The sequence below is a fragment of the Canis lupus genome, chromosome 17 (assembly GCF_048164855.1).
Source record: "Canis lupus baileyi chromosome 17, mCanLup2.hap1, whole genome shotgun sequence".
Taxonomy (NCBI): Eukaryota; Metazoa; Chordata; class Mammalia; order Carnivora; family Canidae; genus Canis; species Canis lupus.
Window position 1 is genome coordinate 25282690 of NC_132854.1, and position 16968 is coordinate 25299657.

At 35.1% G+C, this 16968-nt stretch overlaps 1 long non-coding RNA gene across 6 annotated transcripts in view; it reads right to left on the bottom strand.

Annotated features, from left to right (window-relative positions):
• Positions 1-16968, bottom strand: part of LOC140608337 (uncharacterized) — a 102164-nt gene that overhangs the window by 77102 nt on the left and 8094 nt on the right. For all 6 annotated transcript variants that reach the window (XR_012010351.1, XR_012010352.1, XR_012010353.1 and 3 more), the window contains exon 2: positions 3380-3468. This is a non-coding gene — a long non-coding RNA (uncharacterized lncRNA). The remainder of the gene's footprint in view (positions 1-3379; positions 3469-16968) is intronic.

Below are 16968 nucleotides of genomic sequence, written 5' to 3' on the forward strand. Positions count from 1 at the left end.
TAATAAATCTAGATCTAAGGGAAAAGGTACATTATGAAAGACATATACAGATGCATTCACTTTGCTCAAATAATTTCCACAAGAAATAGTAATTGCACACACTTTTTTTGTCACCATGGAGCTAGGTTCTGGGGATAGAGAAACAAAGATAAAATCATTTTTGAGGAGCTAACAGCCTGCCATGGAAAATAGTTACTTGAACTTATAAAAAGATGTACAACTACCATAATGGAATATACAGTTGATTAAAAAAAAAAAACTAAACTAAGAAGTACATTTCTCCAACTATTTTAGCACAGGGTGTTGGTACTGGAAGGGTATTGGAGTTGGCAGATGGTAACTGAGAATGCACCCTGCAGAATTGATTACTAGGCTGCGTATAAAATAATCATATTAGATGATATCTAGGTCTATAAGGACAACTACCCAAAATGGGTGCCATGAACATATGCAGGAGATAAGCACTGTTTTAGAAACACCTAAATGATTATATTTTTCTAAACACCAATTTGAATTAGACAGCAGGGGCAGTTATTGGAGAAATAAGGGGCTATATCTAAAAAAAATGTCAAAAAATGTAAACTATTCAAAAGGCAATTATGTTATTCCAACTAGTCTGGCACCAACTATACATACTATGATTCAATTCTGATACTAATCACATTGAGTTGGCACAGACCCACAGATGAAGGGCAGAGTCCTCTACAAAAGACTTCTTTCACTTCAGATGCCAGCTGCAAGTCTTGAGGGCATCCTCAGACCCTCCCACTTCTGGCCAACTGGCTACAAATTTAGGGGTTTCCACAATGATTCCCAGCAGGTTTAATAATATGTTAGAATGATTCACAATACACAGGAAAATACTATGTGCATAATTTCAGTTTTATTACACAGGGAATGCAGAACTTCTATGCATTCTCCTTAGGGAATCAAGGAGTGTCACCCTCCTAGCACATTAATGTGTTCACCCACAAGGAACCTCTACTAGGTTTGGGCATACAGAGAATAAATTGAGATTTCATTATATGAAATGATATATGATTGATTAAATCTGTCCATGTATTTGAATTCAATCTCCAGCTACCTTCCTCTTCTTAGAATTTGGGCTAGCTCAATGTTCTAACACATTAATCATGAGATTGTTCTTTCTGATGACCAGCCCCCATTCTGAAGCTATGTAGGGGCTGACCATGAGTAACATCATGAAGACGTTTCAATATTTATCAAAACTTGACTAATATTGTTTCATCCATTTGCCTTTTTTCTTTCCTCACATTATTTTGAGTCAAATCATAGATACCATTTGTTTATAAAGATTTTTAAATTATTTGTTGTAACTTGGCTTTGCTCTTAGTCACAAACATTATTAAAGACTAAAGCACAGGGCAGCCCCAGTGGCGCAGTGGTTTAGCACCGCCTGCAATCCAGGGTGTGATCTTGGAGACCCTGGATCGAGTCCCAGATGCATTCACTTTGCTCAAATAATTTCCACAAGAAATAGTCATTGCACACACTTTTTTGTGCTCTCTGCATGGTGCCTGCTTCTCCCTCTGCCTGTGTCTCTGCCTCTCTCTCTGTGTCTCTATGAATAAATAAATAAAATCTTTAAAAAAAAAGACGAGAGCACAAAGAAATACAAAGAATGAAATAAAACTGTGTAATGGAAAACATGATCTTATTAACTCTAAGTATACATGAAAATTTAAACAGGCCACTTTAGGGCTATGACAAAAGTGAAGGGAAGCTATGATCTTTAGAGTCAAAAAGTTTAGGCATTATTAGCAAATGTTAACTAATTTTACAGTCATCAATTTGACTACTGTATTTTTCCACCTTCCATTTATAGAAGCAGATAAAATACTTTACAATATATTTTACCAGCTCAGCATATAGTGTATGGATTATATCAAAGTAGTAACCAGGGGCACCTGGGTGGCTCAGTCGGTTAAGCACCTGACTCTTGATTTCTGCTGGGGTCATGATCTCGGGGTTGTGAGACTGAGCCCCTTGTTGGCTCCAGAGTTTGCTTGAGATTTTCTCCTTCTCCCTGGGCCCCAACCCCCTACTTATGTACACTCTCTCTCAAATAAATAATTAAATTCTTTTTTAAAAAATGTAGTCATTTGGGTCCTGTGGAAACCCTGTAAAAAATAGTACTTTAGGCATCTGCTAATTTTTTTAAATGGAAAAAAAAAAACAGTTTGCTGTTTTGGAGTGGTACAAATTTAAATTATTGCAAAATACAAAGAGATGCAGAAATGTTTACCACTCTGACAACATGTTAGTAAATAAAAGTTTGATTTAAAGTAATATAAGTGAAACCTTTAAGAACAAATTTAGAACCAAATAAATTATGAAAACAGAACTGCCAATTGATTATGAAAGCAAATTTTTTCTTTTTGTTAATTTGTTGTTGAATTTCAATGCTATAACATTTTATAATTTATGTGGGTTTTTTTTTCCTCCTATAATGAACATCAACTAAATTTAATACATTGCTAAATGGGAAAATGTTTGTTACTCTAAAATAAAGCACTTTGTTAAAATGACTAAATATTAAACATTCCTAGAGAAATCCTTTTAAAAGATTTCCTAGAAGAGAGAAAATTAAGAAATGTTGCTCAATTTGTAGATATTTTTATGAGTCAAATTAATTACAGGTGGGCTGCTAAGAATGGTATATACCAAAATATTTATTATTGGGATTTGTTCATATAATTGTGAAAAGGGTTAAACAATTTAGCTATAACTATTATTTCTTGTCAGGTGGTGACTCTAAAGAAATGAGGGCATGCAGTACATCAGGAAATATATAGTGTCAGAGCAAAGACAAACTAAAACTTGTGAAGATAAGCTAAAACCTATGAGGATGAACTGGAAACCATATTAGCCTCTCCACACCTCAAATTATTCAACTTCAATGATAGGGATGATTTGCAGAAGAGACTGGTGCTGTTTGTCAAGGGCATAAATAAAAATCTGGCTCAGGAGTCAGTGGAGCTGGAGGAGGAGATCTAGCAGATGGCAGAGGAGGTGGAAGCCCAGTTACGGTTTCATGCCAACAAGGTGAGTCAGCAAATATGAGACACTGTGCATGAGCTATAATTGTATCCGATCCTACACTGACACCCGGAGCCTCAATCTAGCTGTTGTTCACTTCCACCTTCTAAATCTTACACATAATGTTTTTCTTATGGCCAAGCTTAGCCCAGAATATAGAGGGAAAGAAACTCTGGGAAATAGCATTCCAGCTTAGTTAAATTGACACAATAGAAAAACTATCAATATTCTTTTGCCATCCTGAAATCTATATGCACTTTTATAACCACAAATGAATTCTAAAATCATACTTCCTCTTAAAATGATGCTACATACTAACCTTCTTCCCAAATTCACTGAGACCTTATATTTGTCTTTGGTTGATGCTTATTCCTCTTCAGGATGAGTCACACTTTGACATTCTGTAACCTAAATATTGAGATACAAGGTTAGCCACTGTTACCATGTCTTATATTTGCTGATTGTGAGGAAAAATGCTTAAATTGGTCTCTTACTAAAATAAATAACTATTACTCAACTATTGTAGACCTCATGTCAGGCATTTAGTCATGAGTTCATAATTGGTGTTTTTCACTACCTTTTCCCACTCTCATTCTGTATTGCCTTTATTCCCAGCAATCACCTCAGCCCACTGTGGTTTCTTGTCTGGTTGAATAAGCGAAACCTTTAAAGTGGTGGGGTCATTACACATTCTGACTGAACTGGATTGATGTGATTTCCCATGGACTCTAATCATAGGATTTGGGAGTGCCCGTAAGATCCCCGGAAAACCAAGCATTCTTCTCCTTACCTCCTATTTCCTAATTGCATCACAGTTTCTCTTTTATACTTAGGACCAACTCCCCCCACCCATCTGCCAGCCCGCCCAGCCACAGAGCAACCCTTCCTATCCTATTTATCTACTGGTATGAGTAGCTCTATGAGGTTACATGGTATATTCAGTCGGCAATTATTTGAAATCATTGGTGTGTCTCCCCGTGGAAGCTGGGTTTTATTTAATGATACTGAATCTGTGATATAAAAACACATGTTCTCATGTATAAAAGTAATATTTAAGATTTTTTTACTCCTTTTTGTTACACTTGCCCGGTCTGTGTATAATGATATAGAATGAGTTACAAAGCTTTCTGTTAACCCCGCCTTCCAACCTAAACCTATTTTAGCAATTTTTAAATAATCTGTAAATTATCTATCGTTTGGTGGTTCAGTGGTGTTCTTTCCTGAATACATTTGGCTTTATTTAGCCCCTTCAGTTGGTCATTAAGTTCCTTTTCAATTTTTTTTAATCTCTTCATATTTTCTGTTACATTTTGAAAATGAAACTTCCCCTTAAGTAATTAACCTCCTGGCTAATCAATGCAGTCCTGACTGTTCTCTCAGATTTTAATATTACTCTGTGGTCACACTGGGAAAAATCCTCTTTTTGGATGCCAATTCTTTCAGTTTTTAGGTTCTAAGTTTTTATTGCTACATTTCATCATTAATCATATGTGCCTTATTTTGTGAAAACCTAAAGTTATTCTTGTAGAAATATAGTTCTCTACCACGTATATGTATAGAATTCCTTCATCACTGTTTTATAAGTGTTGCATTCTATTTCCTTGTTTTTAATTTTGTTCATCTTTTGAATGCAAAATATATAAAAATGTCCGGAGAATAGTGTGACACACATGTATCTCAAATAAGAACAAATTTATGTTGAAATCCTATGCCCATTGCATTGATATTAGATGATGGACCCATTGGGAGGTTATTAAGGCATAAGGGTGGAGCCCTCACAAATGACATTAATGTCTTCATTACAAGAGGCTCTCTAGGGGCACCTGCTTGGCTTGGTGATTGAGCATCTGCCTTTGGCTCAGGTTGTGATCCCATGGTCCTGGGATCAAGTATCGCATTGGGCTCCCTGCTTCTCCCTCTGCCTATGGCTCTGCCTCTCATTCTATGTGTCTCTCATGAATAAATAAATAAAATCCTTAAAAAAGAGGCCCTTGAGAGCTCCTTTGCCCCTTCGATCATATGAGGATATAAGAAGTCTGGGACCCTGAATCACGGGTCCTCTCCTGACCACACTGGTCCTCAGAATAGTGAGCAATCTGTTTTTTTATAAGCCATGCAGTCTGTGGTATTTTGCCTGGACAGACTAAAATACCACTTATAGAATCAACCATGAAGTCATTGAATATACTTAAAGTAGGCATATTAACATTTTTATTGTTCATTCTACTTATTTAATAAATCTTTCCCTGGTGCCTAATATGTGGCTGACAATGGTCTAGACATTGGGAACCCGGCAGTGTATAAAACATAGTTTTTGCCTTCTTGGCATTTATATATATTGCCTCTAACTTTCTTGATATGTTCACATGTCAAATGGTCTTATACTCCACTGCTCTTCAGACATTCAATTACAGGTTTATTCTCTAGATCTTTTCATGATCAGTAACAGCCACCTCCTCAGACTAATCTCACTTGCAAGTACATCAGTATCTGATTAACACCTCCTTTCCACCTCACTAACTATATTACTGCAATTACAACAATCCTTCTAACCCACCATAGTCTACAACTAATACTTCCAACTATTTACTGTCTATTAATACTAATATCTTCTTTATCCCCATAACCTGATTAAATTTCATGATCATTCACTGTACTCATTCTGTGGCAAACATCCTCATTCCTTTCAACTCTTATTTTTTCATGCTCAGTTGCTGAAGCTGCACCCCTGGCCTGGAACTATAATGCTGAATATGGCTAAAGGCAAACTAATCTTGCTGAATCTTCCAGTTTAGATTCATGATCAATGATTTCAATTGAACACTCACTGCTCTCCCACAATCACATTTTATTTCTCTAATCCATCCCTTCTCCCAGGCTGAAAGATGACTATTTTACATCTTTTTGGATTTCAAACATTTAACATTTCCTGCTTCTACTTACACTCTACTAATACCCCTACTTTATATTTTACCAACAGAATAGAATACAGAAGAGAATATCCATAAACTCTCATAATTTTATCTACCTCGTGTCCATGCACATACCATCTGTTCTGTCATATTGCCATTAATGAAGTGCCAGACTTCTTCTAGATTTAACACTTTTACTTACACATCCAATTCCACATCCTTGGTAATGTTTCAAACCATTGCTCCAAGATTTCTCCCTTTCTCTTTTGTATCATTTTTTTTTCCCTTGCTACTGAATCCATATTTACAGTATAAAACCTTTTTAAAAAAGTATTTTAGAGGGAGATAGAGCATGTGAGTGAGGGGAGGGGCAGAGGGAGAGAATCTCAAGCAGAATCCTTGCTGAGCATGGAACCCTACTCAGGGACTGGATCCTAGGACCCGAGACATGACCTGAGCCAAAATCAAGACTCAGGAGCTTAACTAAGCCGTTCTTATTATTTTCATGTTGAACAAAAGACAGGACTTCCCTCAATCTTATTTATTAATTTGTCCTTACTTCTCTACCTTCCTTTGCAGCAAAACTTAACTTTATCATATATATATACCCTCTGACCTTATTTCCCTTCTTATCTTTCTCAAACCTGCTCCTGCCAGGCTTTTGCCACTATCACTATATCAAAATATCTGTAGTCAAGGTGCCAAGACATTAAATGATTTCTCAGCTGCTAAACATAATGGTCAATTCTCCATTTTCCTCCTGAGCCACAGTAGCATCTCATATAATCTCTCTCCCTCTTTTTCTTTCTCTCTCTCTTTCTCCGCCTCCCCCACTTTCTCTCTCTCTCTTTCTCTCAAAGCCCTTTCCCCCCGTCCTCCAAGTATCTTCCAGGTTTGGTGTCTATCTCCCTGATCATTTCCTTGGATTCTTTCTCATTTCTTTGCAAATAGATCTTACAGTACTTCAGGTGTCTATCCCTGAAATATTTTTGGCCTACCTGCACTCACTCAGAAATTTCATTGTCTCATGCTGTATTTCCATACTCTGAAGAATTACAAAATTGTGTCTATAGCCAGAATCTCTTTCCCAAATTTGACTCAGTTATTTAAAGGCCTATTGACATAATCATATGAATGTCTAATAGATATTTCTCTAATAGATACTTACTTTTGGTAAAGTACCAAAAATTGAGACCTTAATTACTCTCCCACCTCCCACCCCAAATTCTTCTCTAGTATATTAGGGAAGAATTTTCCAAGTTCCTTATGTCTAGTTGGTCGCACCAAATCCTTTAGAGTTTTCTTAACTGATTCCTCCCCCCTCACATTATTCAAGTCTATTTAGTAATCTTATTTGCTTTATATTCAAAATTAATCTGAATCCAAACATTTCTAATACTTCTGATATTAGCATTCTGGTCCAAACCACCAAAATAGGTCAAAGGGAATACAGCTTGGACTGCCACACTACTTCACACTGCTCCTGCCTTTTTAAAAATTATACTCCATTCTCTTTAAAGCAGTGGTCAGATCACATTGCTTTAGCTCAGAATCCTCCAGTGCTTTCTCATCTTGCTTCCAGGAAAAAGCATAACTTTTACAAGTTGACAAAGTGCTATGCAATCTCTAGATCTGTAGGCACATTATGGGTGTTTTGCACAGGTACCCTAGACTGTCCCCCCATCTCTACCCCATCCCTGTGACTCTACTTCTAATAGCACAAGACTGCAAGTCTCCACTGAGGATTGCCCTAAATGACTGTAGCCATTTAGGCCAATGACTGAGCCAATGAGCTGAGTGTCCCTGAGAATTTGTATTCCTTCAAGCAGTCTTTGGCTTGAGGACTGACTTGTGCTGGCATAAGAAAACCTAGCCATGTTGACTGCAATTGAGATCAGATCTGGAGGGTGATTTGTACTCTAGAACTCCCCTGCAAGATCACAGTCTTTCTTTGCTCCTTCCATATCCATTCTTGAGTACACCTCTCTTTTATCAAGTTCTTCTGGAGAACACTTCCATAATAAATAACCTGTGTGAATGTATACCCTCAAGGGTATGCTTCTGGAGACCCAAACCCAAGAAAATCCTCTATTCCAGTTACCTTCTGGGCCACATCTCCTATTACTATACCCCTCATTTTCTCAGCTTTAGGTCTTTCCTTCCCCCTTCTGGCTTTTCCCTATGAGAGCAAGCATGTTCCCTTCTCTGGCCCTTTGCATTTATTCCCTCTGCCCTCTTCATCCAAGTATGTTAAGCCTGGTGTTTCACCCTTTTTTTTTTTCTTTGTTCGAAGTATACCTTCCCAGGGAGATCCTCACTTTTAAAATGCAGTGATATTCCTCACTCCCAGCACACACTGCTTCCTATCTTTCCATCTTTCTTTTCTCCATTGTAGTTATCAATCTCAAGTACAATGTGTTTTATGGGTAACACTTATGTACTGCCTCCTACATCACAATGTGAACACCTTGAAGGTAGGTGTTCTCTACCTCCAGATCCTTCAACAGTCCCTGGTCCACTAATGTGCCAACTAGTTTTTAGATGAATTGGACATGTTTTTGAATGCATATATGTAAATGTTAATTTTTTTTTACAGAAAATATATTCTACTCTTATCATTGTGAAGCATGTTTTTTTGTCATTCACATTGTTTTTGAGGTGAATCCAGGGTGATATATATACATAAGGGGCATTCATTTTTAATTGTTTTAGGATATTTTGTCATTTCAAAGTAGTTCTGAGAAGGGAGGAAAATATATTTTTAGTCAACATTTAAATACAATTTTCTAAATTTACTTACAGAAAATCTGTACAGTTATTTTTTTTAGCAATGAATAAAGTTAATATAAAAACCAATTCAATAGGAAAAAAATTATCACTAAGCATTTCTATAATGGTTTTCTCTTTTAGACTTTTACTTCTAAATTGAGATTTTTTTGTACAAATGTCACATTGTCATAGTTTATAAATAGACAGTCTTACTCTTTAAAAGAAGCACTAATTGCAGAACACTTGCTGCATAGATAGATAGGTGAATGACAAAATATCAGAGCATAGTAATTCATTCTTTAAAATCCAGGCAAGGTAGTCTAATTTCAAGTACTAACATTTTAACTTAGTCTTTAGTTTTGAAATAATTGACAAAATACTTGTTGAGATGAAGACATACAATTGGAATGAATAACAAAGACCTCTCCTAAAAGCAATGTCTCTAACGCTAGGGATATATTTATGAAATGTTGTTCATAAGAGATTTTTCTTGAAATAAATGTGAGATTATATTTTTTGAAATATTCCATAAGAGACCCCAGTTTCAAAAGTGTTGCTCTGTGATGGTGGGTTTAAAATGCACACATAAAATATTTTAAAATAAACTGGATTTTTAAATGCTTGCTTACCTTCAGAACAAAGTACCATTTGTGAAACAGGGTCAATATTAACAGTCAACTTGATCTTTCAACAAAGAAACATGATTTAGAAAATTATCAATCTATAGAAATCAGTCTTCTGTTTTTTTCTTTAATACTGCACTGAAACAAAGTGTTTCTCATTGTCCCGGTTTGAGATCAGAAGGTCAGTTTTATCAGTGTATTGTAGTGGAATTATATTATGCAAAATAGGAGACCTAGATTCTGTGCTTCCTCTACCTAATATTTCAAAGATGACTAAAATCTGGAGATTTATTCAGATATAGTGTTCCTATATTTGAGATACATATAGTTTTTAGAACTGTCTGTAAATAAAATATACTATTTTTACCAGAATGTGAGCTATAATAATATAAAGCAGTTTCACAGTGTTCATTATATAGTTTTAGTATGAAAAATCAGGTGGTAAGTAACACATCATGTTATCTACTGGAGAAACATCACTGTTATTAAGGATGCAACTGCAGGAGAGCTTCTAATAATGAAGCTGTTACACATTAAATTTCCAAGCGTTTTCAATTACAACCTATATTTGTGCCTAACATAATTTGTGAGACAATGCAGACACCATTCCTATCTTATGAAGGAATTCACCCAGTTTTATTGGTAAATACTATAAATTATGATTTTTTTTTTTTGGGGGGGGGGCTTGTTTGTTTTTGAGACATCATTCACGAGTACACCACTGAGTGTTCCCTCTTTTTGAATCAATTTTGGCTCTGAGGTGACTTCGACCAATCGATTTTAGCGGAAGTGATTTGTACCAGTTTCCTGGCCTAACTCTTCAGATTATCCTCCCCTTTATGCCTCTTAAAATATTGGAAAATGCCCAAGCATTTTCCAAGTTCTTGGAAAATGCCCAAGCAATTGCTGAACAGTCCCACATGGACAAAAACTGAGGCTCCCAGTTTATGGCTAACTAAGCTGTCAGCCACCTTCAGCTGGATCCTTAAGCTGTGGTCAGTCATCCCAGTTGGCAACACATAAAAGAGAGATGCGCTTCACCCACCAAGCCCAGCCTAAATTGTCTTCTAAATTGAGATTTTTAAGCAAGACAAATTACCATATTGGCTTTTAGCCATTACATTTTTGGGTGGTTTGTAATGGTATGTTAGATAACTGAAACACGGAGACATAGCTTAAATGCAGACAAATTAGGACCGGACCCTAGGTTTATTAATACCTAATGGCAAGTTCTTTCAAGATCATCATGCTTCTTTTCCTATCTCCCCATAATAGTACTGGAAAATGAAAGAATGTGTGTCCTATCCTGAATAATATAGAGAAAAAACCAAAAGGAATGATTAAACTATTGTTTTTCTAATAATATTTGACAGACTCTTTCCAAGTTACTATTGTGGAATCAATGCTGGCATTCTGAGTCAATGTTTCAGAAGTATATAATAATCAGTTTCTCCTTTCCTGATTATAAGTTTCCATGTAATAAGCATAACATTTGGAAGTCAAGTCATTGGTCTTTGTTATGTGTCTAAAATTAGTATCTGTTTTATTTGCTGACAATCTCAAATACAATGAATAATAATAGTGGAAAAATTGGCAGGAAATGGAGCATATAAATCACTAAGTCAAATTGTAGTAACGTTAAAAAATTAACTGTAATGTACAGTTTCTTATTGGTATATCTGAAAACATAATTTTGTCGATATTTAAAACAAAGCAATCAAGAGAGAATCATTGTTAATAAGTTAATGTGTCAGTAATTGTAGACCCTTCCAGGATTACATTATTTAATAACCTGCTATTAGTGAATAAAAAATAAAAGTACAAATCAAAACATTAGGTCTCCTTTCAAATATCACAGATTCAGGTCTTGATTATCTGTCACCATGAATATTTTTGTGGCATTCTAAATGATTCTGTTATCTTCCTTCTCTAGATCTGTTACTGCAAAATACACCTCTAAGTAAATAGATTCTTGTACAGAACATCTTTTAATTCTCTAAGGAATAAACCCCAAATCCCTGTATTCTCTGTGAAAGCTCTCTTTTCAACTCTCAAAACTTCATTCTACATCTTAAACTAATTTCTCTCTTCCCAAATATTTTTCACACATTCTTATCCCTACTTTTGACCACAATGACATCTCTATTGGAAAGTCCCTTCCCTCCATCTGTATTTACTGTTGTTCCAAGTCAAATATTAAGAACCAATTCAAGAATGATGCATGAACTATTCCCAACTACCCATAACCAAAAATAATAGCTCATACTCCTATATTCATTTTCTAGTCTACTTTTCTATTATAGTACTTCAGGTATGTTAATTTTTTATTTATTTCTATAAAAGCACACTTGTATTGCTAGTAATTCTCTAGTTTCCAATCTTACTTTTTCTTTATTAGCATTCTCTGCTAGCTTTAGTTTAGTACATGGGTGCACATACAGAATCACTTCCTACACCTTTTGTAGAGGTAGTATGTAATAAAGTCCTTGCCAATTGTTATAAGAATAGGCCTTTCCTTTTTAAAAATTAGGCTCTGGTTCTCCTTTTAATTTTTTCTCCTTCCCATGAGATGGGACTTGGATCTGGCACTGGTCAACCAAGTTTGAGTATGCAGATAATGGCAATAGTTGAATGAGATGAGACACAAGAGTCAAGATCCCTAAACCCTGGATGATCTACTAGAGCAAAACTGCTATTGAAAACTGCTGTTGAAAATCCATATTTTCAATATGTGGGATTACCCACTTATCTCATTGTTATGAGTGAAAAGCAATTATATATGATTCTGTATGATTCATCTAGACTATATATCCCAATACGCTAATCCACTAATCTCCAACCTTTCTGAGTATAGAAATAGTGTATTGGACACCTTTTGCTCTCTCTTATTCCTAGCATAGGGCCTTGCAGACATTAGGTGTTCAAAATATCTTGTTAAACTGCAATTCACTAAAAAAAACCTAATTCTATCTGTAGAAAAAAAATCATATAAACTTGATCATTAAATTGATCTCATCAGCATTAGCTTATTTTAGAGTCATCTTTTAAAATAATTAGACCATTACTTGTCATACTAAAACATTAAGATATTCACTGTTTATGATAAAAGTATATTTCAGGATTAGAGATATGTGGAAAGGAAATGCTGGCTGAGAGGATAAAAAGAACAGAGAAGAAAGACTTCATGAAGTATCTGTGCTTCATTTATAGTAATGCTATGTGCATAAAGGAGACTCTTAAAAATGATCCACAAAGCAAATGGTATTTCAATAGTAAATATCACAAAGACCTAAGGAAATTTAAATCTAATTCAGAATTATTCAATAAAGGTCAGTGAGAAATAGATGGGGAAAAAAGAATATCAGAAGATAGGAATTTTCAATAATGTCCTCATCAGAAAGGTCAAAGTTATTTCCCTACTGTTTTCAAAAAAGATAAAACTTTTCAATTAAGAGTTGCTAAATAGTATTGAGTAATACTAAAGAGAGGACTTTCCCCTCAGCAATTTTTACTGAAAAAAAAATCATTTTATCTTAATTCATCACTGTATACAAGAACCAGGACTTAAAAATAACAAAGCTAAGATTTTGCTATAAGCCCCCAAGCATAGGTAATATTTCTCTCCTCACTCAGCTTCTGTCATCTTGTAACCAGAAAGGTAGAAGTCCTGCTGAAGGCTGCCTCTGTGCAGTTTTATAATTAAACATAATTCTGAGTCACAAAGTTCTCACAGCTTCTGTAAAAGCTAAGGGAAAATATGCAATTGAAATAAAATGTTCCATATAAATTCAGGTAGACCATGGGCACCATGAATCTATGTAAAAAACCCTGAATTGAAAGATTTTACCATGAAATGAACTAATCCTTTACTTTTAGTTCTCTTATATTCTGACTTAAATATACAGAGTTGAGTTTAACGTTTCTAGATGAAGGATTCCACAAAGTATCTGATTTCTGGTATATTTAGGGAACTGGCCTCAGGTGTATGTTTATAGGAGCTACAAGTCCCCCCCCCCCCCCCGACCTAACCCCACAAAAAATGTTCCATGCATAACAGAGTGATTATAGGGTAGCATGGTCTAGAATTTAGATGGTTTGGACATTTCTGAGTAACCTTTTTAAAAGAAGGTTGCTGGGGGTCATTGTGTGAGTGAACAGATGAAGTGCTCATCCTTAGACAGTAGAGTCAGAACACAAGGCACTATTATAAGGTAATTATCTCAAGTGGACAGAATGACAATAGTACATAGTGATTAAATTTAGAAGGAAGTAGAACCACTTTCTTCATATGCGTGTAGAACATAACACTGAGCTTTAAATGTGGCAGGAAACAAACAAAAATCTTAGCATATACCAGCATCTTTAAGATGAACAGTGAGAGAAATCACTCTTTTGGCACATATCAAAATCAGTGATGTCATTTGGACATCAAAAGTCTTAATAGCACAGAGAGGGCAAGATGGCGGAAGAGTAGGGTCTCCAAATCACCTGTCTCCACCAAATTACCTAGAAAACCTTCAAATTATCCTGAAAATCTATGAATTCGGCCTGAGAATTAAAGAGAGAACACCTGGAAAAGTCTTAATAATATATTACTATAGGGCCCAGATTAGGGAAGACGGAATTTGCTGAACAGTGGAAATAATGCTGTTAGTTTGTCTGAGATATCCAATGGACCTTCTAAATATTACATAAATATATGTGGGAAAAAGAGCACACGGTCCTAGTTATAAGTAATCTATGAAATTAAGTTAAAATATGAGATTATTTTGCAATTAAAAATGCTAAGGCAGTCTTGTTAAACATAAGAGTGGGCATGCTTATACACTGTTGAAACAAATATAAGCTTATCTTATAGAAAATAATTGACTACTTTTATAAAAACTCTAGAAATATTCTTTCAGTAATTCCAGTGAAGGAAATTTATTCTAAGGAAATGGTCACAGAATGTATATTTACAAATATATTTACAAAAATATGAATAGAACATGTTGCAGTGAAAATCTATATAAGGAAATTTGTTAATAAGGATGGCATAGTTACATATGGAATATACACAACCTTGTGAATTATATCTTATTTTGCATGGTATTTATTTTGTGGAAAATATACAATATTGAACAGGATAGCAGTAATGATTCATTTTTTTCCTTAAAAAGTAAGATCAAGTTTCATAATTCTTACTTTGAGAAGAATTCTTATTTTGAGAAGGTCAGTGTTGTTGGAATATCTAATACTGATTTTTGAGCCTAGAGAGGAGACACTGGTAGGTTAGTATAACAAGGTTCCCTTGAGTTAAGGAATCATCATAATGGAATATGTTAGTGCCTGGGTCTTGATTGCCATAGAAAATATCTTTTTTTTTTTTTTTTTTTGCAAAAACAAGTGTTGGGCCAGAATTAGTCTCAAAGAAGCCACCTTAATATTGTGGACATTCACTTGGGAAGAGTGTGCATGTGTGTGTATACTCAAATAGTTCATTGGGAACCAAGAATTATGGTGGTATCAAATAGTATGGTTGAGAATAACACTAGAGAGAATTTTTTTTAATCCAAGAAACAAAATTTTGAAAATCTAGCAGCAATGTCCATGATCACATCAACACATAAGGGAGAGCATCATATAGAAATTGCCTCTTTGCAATAATAATATTATGTATAGTAAAAGCAGCAATGGAAGCAGAGAATGGATTCTGGTTGCTCGATGATCATATCTTCAAGTTTTACCCGTTGGACCAAATGAAGACACTGACTCCTTGGACACAGTAAGTACCCGGTTTTTGGCTTTGTATTTTTTTTTTTTTTTTTGTAACTTGTCACTGGCGTGGACACTGTAGAAGAAAAGTATATTTTCCACAATAGGCAAAATGGAAGAGTAAAAATAGGATATTGTGACTTTATATTTTTAGAAAGCCTATAAAAATGTGCTTGAACACTTAACATGAAATGACATGATCATATTTGCATTATAGTACTTGATGTTGACTCTCTGGAGAATAGATATAGTAGGATATGACCAAAACCAAGGGAACCACTTAGGATAGTTCTATAATAGTTATATATCTAATATAGAGAGAAAAGGCTTGACCCTGAGCACCTGAAATAGAAATGAAAATTAAGGAACTTAAGTATAGACTATTTATTAAATATATGTGAAAGATAATTAAACATATCAATAGTTTCTTAAGATTGGAAAATAGATGGATAACAGTACAAACAGAAAATACAGAATTGTTTATGCATAGACACAACTGATTCAGTTTTGGAGTTTGTTCAATTTGATATACCTGTAGGATATCTAGATGGCGAGGTGAGGAAAAGCAAACATGATTATATATACAAATCTTAACTTCAAGGTCTGATCTTAAAATAAGAGGTTTGGGAATCAACATAGACAAGGTCATTGATGCCACAAGAATAAGTAAGTTTGTGGGGAAAAATGAGCAGTTTGTGAAGTTAGAAGACAAGTGGGTCTGGGAAAAATCTATAAAACAAATATATGGAATGTAGGAAAGAGATTAATGTGCTCATAAAAAGAGTAAAAGTAAGAATGAGGAAACAAATAGTGTTTCAACAATATCAAATGAAGTCATGTTCATTAGATATGGGAATTAGTAACTCCTTGGTGATCATAATAATAGCACTTTTAGCTGAGTGCTGAGAACAGAAGCCAGACTGCAGTGGGTTGAATAGTGAATGGGAGGTGCAGAAGTAGACAAAGTGTCAAGGTTTTTCCTTTGAGAATTCTGGAGTAGAAATGGAAGACAGCAACTTTGAAGTAGCTGAAAGAAAGAGAGGTCTGTGCTAGCATATCAAAGTCATTTTTATCTTCTGCCTAAAGACTCCCCCTTTAAGTATATTTAATAGTCTGGATGTTGGTGAAAGTTGAAACACGGTAAGGATTATTCTTTGTGTTTGAAAAAAATCAAGGCCCCTTTGATAAGACTTTTAATCCTGTGATTCTTACTTATCTTTAAAGTATAGTTAAATTTCACTTTCTTTTTTCTTTTTTAAAGATTTTATTTATTTATTCATGAGAGACACAGAAAGAGAGAGAGAGAGAGAGGCAGAGACACAGGCAGAGGGAGAAGCAGGCTCCATGCAGGGAGCCCGACATGGGACCCGATTCCAGGTCTCCAGGATCGCGCCCTGGGCTGAAGGCGGTGCTAGATCGCTGAGCCATCCGGGCTGCCCTAAATTCCACTTTCAATCTAATAAATATAGCATCTTAAAAAAGATTTTGGAAGATGAATAGGAATCAACTGGATTTTTCAGGATCCCTACAATAATATCTAGTTTCTTCATATCAACAAATAATATTAACTATATTTGATCCCAGGGCAGCATTTGCATAAATAATCAGAAATAAACACTAACTAGGGAAATGTGGGAAGTGACAAATTCTGATTAGACAGTAGCCAAAACCAAGCAGTTCCATCAACAGTATATCAAAAAGGGAATGCAATAAGGGGGGGGGGCGGGGGTTACATCCTCTGTAGAAAATTTAAATACAATAGTGAAATAGAATAAAAGTGGGTGTATGTGTTATCATCACCATATGCCAACAATTATAAACAATTTCTGTCATAAAATACCCTTTCCTTC